The sequence below is a fragment of the Phallusia mammillata genome, chromosome 4 (genome assembly GCF_965637545.1).
Source record: "Phallusia mammillata chromosome 4, kaPhaMamm4.hap1.1, whole genome shotgun sequence".
Classification (NCBI taxonomy): Eukaryota; Metazoa; Chordata; class Ascidiacea; order Phlebobranchia; family Ascidiidae; genus Phallusia; species Phallusia mammillata.
The window spans coordinates 6,823,961-6,836,288 of NC_137255.1; positions in this window are offsets into that span (position 1 = coordinate 6,823,961).

The following is a 12,328-nucleotide window of genomic DNA, read 5'->3' on the forward strand; positions in this document are numbered from 1 at the left end:
AAATATAAAAGCGAAAATTTTGGGGTCAAATAAGTCATTCAAGAAGATTGTTTTTTCATTTCCTGTTTATTAGTGTGCTCCTGAGTTCTTCGGTATAGGTTTATTACCGAATTATTTCGGCAGGTCTGATAAATCGGTCTTATACACCAAGCCTGTTTACTTAATTCGTCACCGGCCTAGGACCCGGCAAAACAGCTCAGAAACTGAATTACTCCCGCACACTGGAATAGCTGATGGGCGCGGACTTACATTTAAAACAATGTGAAAAAAACAACGTTACACCGGGCACGTGGCAACCCACCACCAATACTAGCACCAACACCACCACGTTTAACGGCGCCCAGAGAAAAAGCCACATCGTCGACTAGCTACGCCCTCCTTTAAATAGGAACAGGAAGGCACATTGTGACCACATAAGTGACGGTGACAAAAACCAACAAGCAAACAAAATTTCGCTACAGGTTCTTTCCATGATTTTTTTTCTTCACTGGTTCCACCAATCCCCTGCCACATAACGCCTTATAGCAGAGGTTCTCAAACTTTTTTGAGCGCGACCCAAATCTGAGTTTTATGAACATCTCACGATCCAAGCCTCAAACATAAAAAAGGTATTTTTTTCTGATATGAATGAAATGCTGTAGAAAAAGACATAGGCAACCAGTTGTGTACACAGTACTATAAAACAATTACTTATTCTAAAGAAATCAACTTGTCCTATTATTTCCTGTGCTATGACGTTACAATCGCCTTGTGCGTAACAGCAAAATTGGAAGGCTATTGTCTGCATGTTGTAATGATCGGTTCATTTTACTATACAACGTGGTCGAGTGAGATGACTTTTATTATTACATTAAGTAAATTCGTTTGTCTTTACTTAATGCAGTAATAGTTCGTTTTGGCAAAAATGAATCACCATAGGCCGACCCATTTTTTGACCCTGCGCGACCCATACTTTGAGAACCACTGCCTTACAGTAACGGTGTAGCTAGAAACATCATTTAACAATTGTGCTCTCCACTTTTCTGCGCTCCTATATGTTTTAATGTTCCGCAGGTATTTATATATTGTTTATGTACAATTGTTACGCGAAACAAACTCCACTTCAATCAGCCGCTAAATGGCGTGAAAACGCAATAAGTGGTACAACTGTTGGGCAGGAACTTGACCGAATGGTCTGGTGCGCCTGACCCATATACAGACATAAAAAAGTCCCCGGAAGGTTCCTGGGTTCAAACCCGTGAAAAAACATGCATGCTGTTTCTGTCCACTACAAAAACTGAGTCACATTGAAAAATCCGGAACAGCGGTATAACATTGTTGCAGGACATTTTTGCAATTTAAAAAAGAAAGAATTTGAAAAATTTGAATAGTAAATTAATTTCAATAGTAGACAATTTTAAACCTTTAAAAATCTGTGTTGTTGTTGGTAGAGCTACTAACACCATAACGAAAAGCATGAGGGGGCGTAAAGAGCTGCAGTTTTATTTAGCGGCTATAAATGGGTTGGGTTGGGAAATATTTACATAAAATTTTTACATTAGTGACTTTTTTTTTTTTTTTTTAATTTTTTGGGTTAGTTTTATTGAATTGTGCTAATACCTTACCCCGACCCTAATAGCCCTAACCGTGAGCATTTTTGGAGATATAACCAATCAAATTCGGGGTGTGATTCTCGTTATGGTGTTAGTAGCTCTACTGTTGTTGTTAGTACGCTCTAATGCCAGTAAATGTCATTAACACATTAACGCTATCACCATGGCATGTTGCCAACAAGTGTCCAACTGCATCGAACGAAGTGTATTTTCGAACATTTAAATCATTTCCGCAATATTTTAAATTAAATAATGATCGTTTCAGAGCTTTTCGGACTACAGAAAACTTTATTGTAGCCTAAGGTTATTTATGTGGCAAAATAGAGCAGAAAGACTCAACGGTTCGAATACCAAGTTTTCCTTTTAAAATATTACATTCAACTGTGTGCTTTACATGGCAGCATGGTCTTTGAGTAATTAGTAGGCTATGCACAATATTTTAAAACTGCACATTTTTTGCAACCTCAAACTGGGATTACCTAAACATACACACGTAATATATGGTTATGAAATTAAAAATCTCGTCATAAAAAATGTTACAAACAGTTTAAGTATATTTGTTGGGAGTGAAAGTTAATTCTGTTGAATATAACTTTAACAACGTCATTGTTTCAATGCGTGGCCTAATCTGACGGCAAAACTAGTTGTTTTGTAAGTTTGTTTGCCAGGTCTGTGTTACTAAACTGTGTCTTTCAAATAGGCTTCATACCCTGACTTACACAAGATGCTTGTTCATCTTCAATCAACCATGAAACACAAAAGCTTTACCCTTAACCACACAATGCTATTGTGTATATTTTAGTTAGCAAGAAAAAATGATGATTAACTTTACTTTAAAATTGCTGTGTACTGTGTAGCGGTCGCGTGCTTTCAAACCATCATTATTTACCAGATTGGTTTGGCTAAGCATAAAGTAAATGAAAAAAAACTTTGCAAGCATGATTTATAAAAGTATAAAGTGTGTGTCAACATTCCTATGTCTAAAAGTGGAAAAGCAAAAAATTGAACGATATTCTTTCTTTCTAAACCAGTGGTTCCCAACCTGGGGTTCGCGGACCCCCAAGGGGTCCGTGAGACGGTTTCAGGGGGTCCGTGGAGGCAAACATTTGTAGTAGCATTAACAACAGTACAAAATTTTTAAGTTCCCAAACCGTTTTTACAATCCTGTATATAAGTGCAAACTGTTTATCAAACCCTTGGATCAGGAAAACTTGTGATTGTTACCTCCATCGTGACATCACAATACACATTAACAATAGAATTCTTTGTGCTTTGTTTTAAGTATTGTACACCAGAAAATTTTATCTCTTTTAGTGCATTGACCAGGGTTGCCAGGTGGCCTAAAAATCGGACAAAAAACGACAAATTGGCCTAATTTCACATGTTGTGTCCGACGCCTAAAAATCATTAGGACATTTAGTTTTTTGTCCTAATATGTCCGAATTTTGCTGATTGAATAACTTTTTGTCTCCTTCCTATTTTTTGAAGGTTGCAAACCCTTTTTTACGACAAAACTTGGTTTAAAAGTGCAACTTGTTTTGGTTAGTACCTTGTTTATGACATTAAATACATAATTGTCTGCTAGTGAATGTTTGGCCATTGTTGTGTACAATCCAATTGTATTGTAACAAATGGTTATCTAAGGTGATAAGAAGCAACAAGTTGACGAAACATTTTTTAAACGGTGCGAAACCAATGATAAACACAACAGCAACGTGTTGCAATTGCCAACTAAGTATTATTTCAAACATATCGTTTTTTTCCAACATGGGAAGTTTGCTGGGCTTCAAGTTTGGATTTTAGTTCTAGTGGTTGCACGCATAAGTGACGTCATATTTTACGTCCGTCACTTTGCATTTGTGTAAAACTCGGCGCTTATGAGTGTAGGGAGCGTAAACGTACAAAAAATGGCAGTTGGCACCTCGATATTGATACCTTGTTAGCAATTATACGCTCTCGTTTTTTTTTGTCCTAAAATGTCCGATTTTCAGACAAATACTGTCCGAATCCAGCTGACAGTACCTGGCAACCCTGGCATTGACTGCTACAGTACAGAACTTTATTGAGATTAACGGACTGTGAAGGTTGATTAAAATTCTGCACCCAAAAACGAAAGTATAATAACGTATAATGCAAGAAACGAAAAAAGATTAAATTACGTTGGGGGTCCGCGGACCGATAAAATTTATAAAAGGGGTCCGTGACTACAAAAAGGGTGGGAACCACTGTTCTAAACCAATGGTAGCCAGCCAGGCTTTTGTCCAATTTATAGAAAAATATTAGGCTCGGAATGTCTTTTTATTTGTTTCGTAACATTGGATTAGCGATGTATGCATTTGTATATGGGCGACCTACGTAAACAAGTATCGGTTAAAGTCATTTCGTTGGCAAATACTGTTTGAAACCAGAAATGTGACTTTACAAGCTGAAACATTTTCTCCCAGACCTCAAAATGTCGATTTGTACGTACCTTGACCACGCTTTATGGTTTAAAAAAAACAAACATTTTTTTTGGGGAAACTACACGCAGTGGTGCGTAACGCTTATTAACAATTTTCGCACTTACCATTTCGGCGAAATGATGATGGGATATATTGCTGGTGAGTGAATCGTATGTGCTGTGACGTCATAATGCCTTATTCATATGTGATATGTTATTTCAGGCAGGGTTGCCAGGTGGCCTAAAATTCGGACAAAAAACGATAAATTGGCCTAATTTCACATGCTGTGTCCGACGCCTAAAAATCATTAGGACATTTAGTTTTTTGTCCTAATATGTCCGAATTTTGCTATATGTCCGAAAATCCTATTTTTGAAGGTTGCAAACCTTTTTTACGACAGAACGTGGCTTAAAACTGCAACTTGTTTTGGTTAGTGCCTTGTTTATGACGTTAAACACATAATTGTCTGCCAGTGAATGTCTGGCCATTGTTGTGTACAATGCAATTGTATTGTAATAAATGGTTATCTAAGGTGATATGAAGCAGCAACTTGACAAAACAGTTTTTAACGTTGCTAAACCAATGATAAACGCTACAGCAACGTGTTGCAATTGCCAACTAAATATTATTTTAAACATGTCATTTTTTGTCAAACATAGGAAATTTGTTATGTTTTACGTCCGCCACTTTGTATTTTTGTAAAACTCGCTCTTATGAGTGTGGGGAACGTAAGCGCACAAAAATGGGAGTTGGCACCTCGGTATTGATACCTTGTTTGCAATTATACGCTATAGTTTTTTTTTGTCCTAAAATGTCCGATTTTCAGACAAATATTGTCCGAATCCAGTCGACACTATCTGGCAACCCTGATTTCAGGTTTGCCACTCACTGAATTACCTCTGTGGGCTATTTCTCATAGTTAAAAAACTGCATTGCTACGTGACTGAGTCTTCTCGTATTCGCCGACAGTGGCGGCTCGTGCATAAAATTTGTGGGGGTGCTGCCCCCACAAATTTTAGCCTTTACTGAACATATATAAGTTGGCAATATATTGAAAAGCTACATTTCTAGTTTTCTGGCCATTTGTTTAGTGTATAAAAACAAGTAATACAAATCTTAATTAGCAAATCCATTGTGACGTAATTTTTGTTACGCAATAATGTACACGAGTGTAAACAGCAGACGGCATCATTTGTGTATTTTGTTTACTCGCACAGCGACGGGCCAAACATAATAACGTTCAGTAATAATGTGAAAAACAAAAGCACACGTGGCACAGCTTCGAAACGAAGCGGTTGTAAATACGGTAAAACACAACAGAACAATAGAAAAAATACATATAAATGAGTCGAAAAGGTCGAAGTATTTCAGTTCGACAACAAAAATTGTCATGTTTCATTTAAGTAAATTTAGTCACAGTCAGCGTTTTCAACATATTCTATGACACTTTACAGATTATTGTCACACAAAAAAACTAGACATACAGCTTTTTATTGGTATCATAACTAACAAATTTAACAACCACATTACATTGGTTTCAGAACTTGTTCATTTAAACATCTTTCTTGAATTTTTGTGTACAGACTATTAATTGTATTTTGGTTTCTTAACTGCTATAATTGCTGCTTGCTGGCAAATAGCTTATAATTCCTTTTTTAAGTGCAAAACGCCTTCAAGTTTTAAAATTTACAACACTCTCACTTAAATTTAAACCATATTATTAAATCTTGTGCTTCCTTTTTCCAACCAAAATGAATCATAAAGTTATAGTTGGGACATGATAATTGATAGCTTCTTCCTTAATCCCAAATGATAACTAAGAAACTGTTTTTCTATTTAGTACTAGCACTGCAAGTGCAAGTCTTTTGGAAATATTGGTGTTCCTCAGAAAAAATTGACATCTTTTTCAGTGTTAAAAAGAACTGTTTTGCCTTAGAAGGAATCATGGAAACAGCAAAAAGGATTTTTCATCCTAGTAATTTAACTTGTCAAAACATCATCTCTGGATTAATTATTTTCAAAGTAATCATGAACATCAGATCTACAGAAACATTTTCATTTGAGTAACTAGCTTTTCTTTGTCAACAATAGGATGTGCTTGGTGTCACTACTATCTTGTCTGTAGAATGTTCATTCTTAAGAAACACTTCCTGTGAAACAATTTAGCAGCTACTGTTTAGACCAGGGGTCTCAAACACGCGGCCCGCGGGCCGCATGCGGCCCTCCAAGGGTTTTTGTGCGGCCCGCGAAGTAACTTTTAGACGTTGTTTTACTGAGGCGGAGTACCGTGTCAGACCAGTGAGTTTACATTTCCATGATACAATCATTCTCTATTAGTGATATATGCGACGTTTTAATTGATGATAGAAATAGCCCATCTTCAGAATCAGCAATTGCGATTGTTGCGTAATATTTTTTACATTGTTGCGTCATTGGATGCCATTGTTTCCACACAAAGCAATAAAGCACAGTTGGCTCTTTCATTTTGCTACATTATATATATGTTGGTTACTTATTACAATCTTGTTTTTAAATGTAGTTAATATCATTAATGAACATTTTGCTTCATCATACAATACGTTTGTTGTCATGGTACACTGTAACAAATGTTTCCATAGTGCGGCCCTCGACTTACTTAAAAGTTTGTTTTTGGCCCTCAAACTTGTTTGAGTTTGAGACCCCTGGTTTAGACAAACAGTACATGTCCATTATATCAATGCACATGATTGTACTTGGTTGCAAATACTCTTTTTTTGTCTTCATTTCAAAATTCCTGTTACTTGCAGTTGTTTGTTCTGCATTTGATATTGCCTGAATTTCAGTAAGGCATTGAACTTCACAGTCACAAATATAACTTTTCTTTGGTAGCATTAGGAACTAAAACTGAGTATTTCTTGTTGTTGCTTATTCCTGCATGACATTGGAGTAACAGATGTTTTGTCCCATACTTTCATAAATCTTTTTAATTCAGTTATTTATTATAAAGGTTAATTGTGACTTTTAAAGGTGTTAGATACACTTATTTATTTTAATGATAACTGTAAAAACTGAAACCCACTTACAGTCATCTTAAAAAGTCACCACTAACAGTCAAACAATAAATTTAATGATAGCAAAATAATTATTTAACTGCACTCACTGTCGAACTTAAAAACACAGTACACGGGTTTGGCTTTGGAGCTCACTGACGCGAAGCAGACAACACAACTAGCGCTACGTCACGCGAGGGGCTGCGCGAGCCACAGCCCCCTCTCGCCTATTTCGCCCGGCATGTAGCTTTTCCAAGTGCGCATGCGCACAACTGAAAACGTCATGAAACGTCACGAAACTGGAGCTACAGCTCCGCCATAGATAACTTATTATTTTTTATTTTTTTAAATAATACAAATTTTTTATTAATTTTGATAAAATGTCGATTAATGCCATAAAAGTTATTCTTAGTATACACTGATCAAACATAAAAACTATCTGTAAAGATTGTTTTGTATAACAACTTGGAATAGGAATGTCAAGTAAAAATACTGGGGGTGCTGCAGCTCCGCAGCCCCCTCACACGAGCCGCCCCTGTTCGCCGATTAAAGTATTTCATTTGATGGTGTCTGTCGGTGTTCTTGTTACGTACGTTGCGGTAATTACGGAGATTGCAGAGGTGACCTGTTACGTTGTCCGAAGATGCTGGCCACTTTTCTAAGGGGACTGCGTAATACTATGTTTGTTAATTCTTATGTCAATGCAATTAGTTGCCGAAAAAAATCACATTTTCAACCTTTAGGCTATTTGTCACTGTCCTTGTCATTCTGAATATCACATAACTATATGTATTGTACTTTTGTTTGATGTTATTTTTTTTTTGCTGGATTTTAAATGCATGCAATCCATACATGGTAACATGATTTAATTTTACACCAACACTAAATACATGCTTTCATAAAATGTATCCATGATTTTTTTCTTGCTGGGGGTTGTTTCCCAAATTGGGATAATGCCATAGCAACGGGTAGTTCAATCCCCAACTTGTATAATGCAAAAGAAACAACAAATTGTCATCCCATCCACTAGCTGCATCTTTCTGTTTTTCTTCGTTTCTACAGTAAGTTATAGTTAAGTACTTCGATGATTTTGATTGGGCAAAAACGATAGAATAACATAGGGTATTTAACCAAGAATTACTCCGGTCAAAAACATACAAATATTAACTTATTTTCTACGTTTCAACTATGTTTTGCACAGAATTACAAATAAAAACTTAACACACACCTGCTAGGTTTTGCTTTTCCGATTTCTGAACACCATCATAAGAGCAGGGCACTAACAAGAATGAATGTAGCCTTAAATTTCATTGTTCATATTCAACCTCGTCGGTCAACAATACCCCGTTAAAAAAAAACGTTAAAGAACTATTTTGATGGAAATAGAAAACAAAATATAAACCATGCAGATACTGATAACAAAACAGTTTCTGCATGGTTAATAAAAACAATTTTAAAACTGATAGCAAAAACATAAGCTCGCATCGTTAAAAGTCGAACTTTTTTGCCGACGCTGCATCCAGTCCTTCCTTTTTCTATCGAACAATGCCAAAAAGCGGCACATAATTGAACAGAAAGTAGTACAGTAGCTTTCTATTTGAATCGGTCAATAAAAACTAAAGTAAAAAACTGGTAAGATAATCGATCATTTTAATCGGCTCTATATTATCAACCAACTGTACTGATTTCTCACACACAGCACAATAATGTAATATTTTTGTAAAACACAATTATGTAAATGTCAATTTTTCACTGTCCATCCCTTATTGATTTTCAACTTGAGTTGGCAGAAAACAAAATTTGGGATCTGCTACAACAAGTATGCATATTTTCTATTCGCCAAGAGAAGCAGGTATAATAGTAGACTGAGACAAATAAAGGAAGAATGCTTTTGCACTTTGCAGAATTACTTGTTTCAGGCAAGGGGACAATTTGTGGATTCAGTAAAAGAAATATTTACTTTTTTTTTTTTTACGGGGTTCGAACCCAGGACTCTCCCGGGGACGAATCCCGATCAGGGTTTTTATGTCTGTATATGGGTCAGGCGCGCCGGACCATTCGGCCAAGTTCCTGCCCCCCGCCGTACACAGTTACATACAACAAGTGACGTTGCAACTCAAGGCGACACCTGACGATGTCCTTTTAAACTGCTGCAAACTTTACACTTTAAAACAGGGGTGTGCAACCTGCGGCCCGCGGGCCAAATGCGCCCCTAATTAAAGGTTGTGCGGCCCGCAGAGACGCTTTGATTTTAAATGTACTGACAAACGAGTCTAACTAATATATGTTTTTGATTTGTAACATGGTGATGCGGCAGGTACCATACTACCTCTGCAGACTGTTCCTCATCTCGAACTTCTTCGGCATAGCCTTTAGCTATGTAACCTGTACGGTCTTTGTATACGCATCGCGTAGCACGGCGTCGAGTCTCAGGCCACGTTCCAAAGAACCAAAACGGTTTAACGCCATGTTTGAGCGAGCTTGAAAGTTTATTGTGCTTTGAGTTGGAGCTCGTGTTGTTGCACGCATTAGTGATGTCATAATTTACGTCCGCCACCTTGAATTTTGAAAACTCGGCGCCTATGGTCTCGAGCATCTGCTTGTTGCGGTGGTCCTTCATCAGTTACTCGGCAACTAGGTACTGTTCACTTAGACGTCGACGACAGTCAGCTACCGCTTCAGGAGTCGTGACCTTTGATTGGCTCATCTTGGATCGCTTAAATATTCAACAAACGGTTAAAACTTGTCTTCAACACACGGTTGAAACTTTATTCAACTGTAAACTACTGTTCAGCGAACAGTTAAAACTTTACTTCAAGAAGCAGTTGAAACTTGATTTCAACTGAAGATTGTGTTCAACACCCAGCTGAAACTTTATTTCAACAAACAGTTGAAACTTTCATGTGACGTCCCGTGAACGCGCCCCGGTTATAGCGGTAGAACTACTAACACTGGAATCTGGCCGGCCCCTGGTTAAAAATTGTTCGATAGGTGGCGCAACGGAGCATAGGGGTTTATGGTGCCATAAATCCAAATTGCTGAGTCAGCACCATAAACGCCTATGCCCCGTTGCGCCACTTATCGAACAATTTTTAACCAGGGGCCAGCCAGATTGCAGTGTTAGTAGTTCTACCAGTTATAGCGCGGAACGTCACACGAGGGAGAAATGCGATTCCTAATGGCCTCCAACAAGTTGTCCACACAGATAGGGAGTTTTGTATATCTTATTGCGCAAACACATTCAATGAAGAACAAAGAGGACCGTAGCAGACGATGGAAACGGTTTCTACAAAGACATGGCATTAGCACTGCGCTTTAAATGAAGGAATGTAACTTAAAGTTCACCAACTGTTATGCGCTGCGTAAACAATTACAACTTTAGCAACTTGAACCCAACTACACGTACAGTACAACTATTACAATGCGAAATGACATTTTAAGTCATTGCAGTTAAGTTCGCATTCGTTATAGCAATTTACATTTTGGAGTCATTAAAAACACACACACACACATATATATATATATATATATATATATATATATATATATATATATATACAAAGGGACTCACCAATAATCGTCAACAGGACAATAAACGGCTTTTCTCATACAACCGACACAGCACCTTGCTCCACGGAAGTCACCAACGAAAAGAACTGAACCACGTTGCGTTATCACACAAAACTGGCAGTCGATTATTATGTCACACAACGCATTAGATTGCAACACAAGTTGTAGTGAGGAAAAGCGGGAATCAATAGAAATCGGCGAATACTGGCAAATAAGATGTAACAGATGGTATGGGCGTTTAACAGCGTTAGAGAGTGGTTTTGATTTAGTTAGCAAAGAGTTTAGCGATGTCTGGTTAGCGAGACGGGGGTTCGTAATATTGTTGGGGGGCGGCCGTTGGTTTGTTGACATCAGGGCCAGGCGCGACTGTGGACTGAGGCCAGTGTGTTCCCAGTCCACGCTGTCCTGTGTGTTCCCAGTTGTGACTCCAGTGCGTAGAGTCGGAGAGTGTAGACTCCGGAGTTTAGAGTGTTTTATTAAACGAAACGCAAAACATTATATAGCACAAAACACGTGGTACGAAATTTAGCAGGGAACACTAAATCACATTTGCAGGCGCACGGCTGGAAACAAAAGTTTCCTGACTCCGTAACAAAGGGAAATTGCGACGGCCTAATCCCCAACGCACAAACACGAAATTTAGGACACATAAAAATACGCTATACGTTTAAATGACTTGGGTAATTTTAGAAGTTTATGATTTTAAATCTAATGCTTTCGCATGACAACCGCTACAATATCAATCTTAACGAGGTCGTGCGTCAATCCCGAGCTCGCTAAATTTAGCGAGATGGGTTCGTAATGCCGCCCCTGAACTTAGGAGTGCACAACCTTCTCGCTGTTGACGGTCGCTTCACAATTTCCTCATGTCACATTTAGCGGACACAGGAGGAGTCCAGTTTGATTTCTAACTTATTGAGCTAAACGATTTAGGCAAACAAACTTTTTGTGACGACACCATCTATTTTACGATGTCTAACCGTTAACTTATTGCGAAGCGTTGCCAAAAATGAGAAATATTGCATTGAAACTGCCTTATAAAGTTCAAATCAAATCGAAACTTTTGGAAGAATTTCCATTCCATGTGTCGCGAACGTTGTGTCCGTTTACCAAAGCGATTCGTAGACACCATAAATACTAAAAAAGGGAGAAGCCTTGAAAAGATGCTTATAACGGATATGCAGCGCTATCCAGTGGAATTGTTACTTTGTACAGAGTAGACTTTTTCGAATTGAAAAGCAAGCCCAAAAAATATGATGGAATGTTAAAGACAAAATAATGGAGCAATATCGGTATCTTTTCGTTTAGAGCAGGGGTGTGCAACCTGCGGCCCGCGGGCCAAATGCAGCCCTTAATTAAAGGTTGTGCGGCCCGCAGAGACGCTTTGATTTTAAATGTACTGACAAAAGAGTCTAACTACTATATGTTTTTGAGCAGATTAATGCGTCCAATGCTATTTTTCTGCAACCTGGCAATATGTGACTAGAATCAAATGCGAATTTTGCTTGTAGTTAAGCATATTTGGTTAGCAACAAATTGAAATCACCTTGTGTGTTATACACAGGTGCGGTCCGTGATCTAATTTTGGCAATTATATTTGGCCCTACAGCAACAAAGGTTGCACACCCCTGCTTTAAAACAAGTCCCGAAGCTCAATAAGTTGGTTTAGCAACACTGCGTTCGTTCTTGTCTTCGA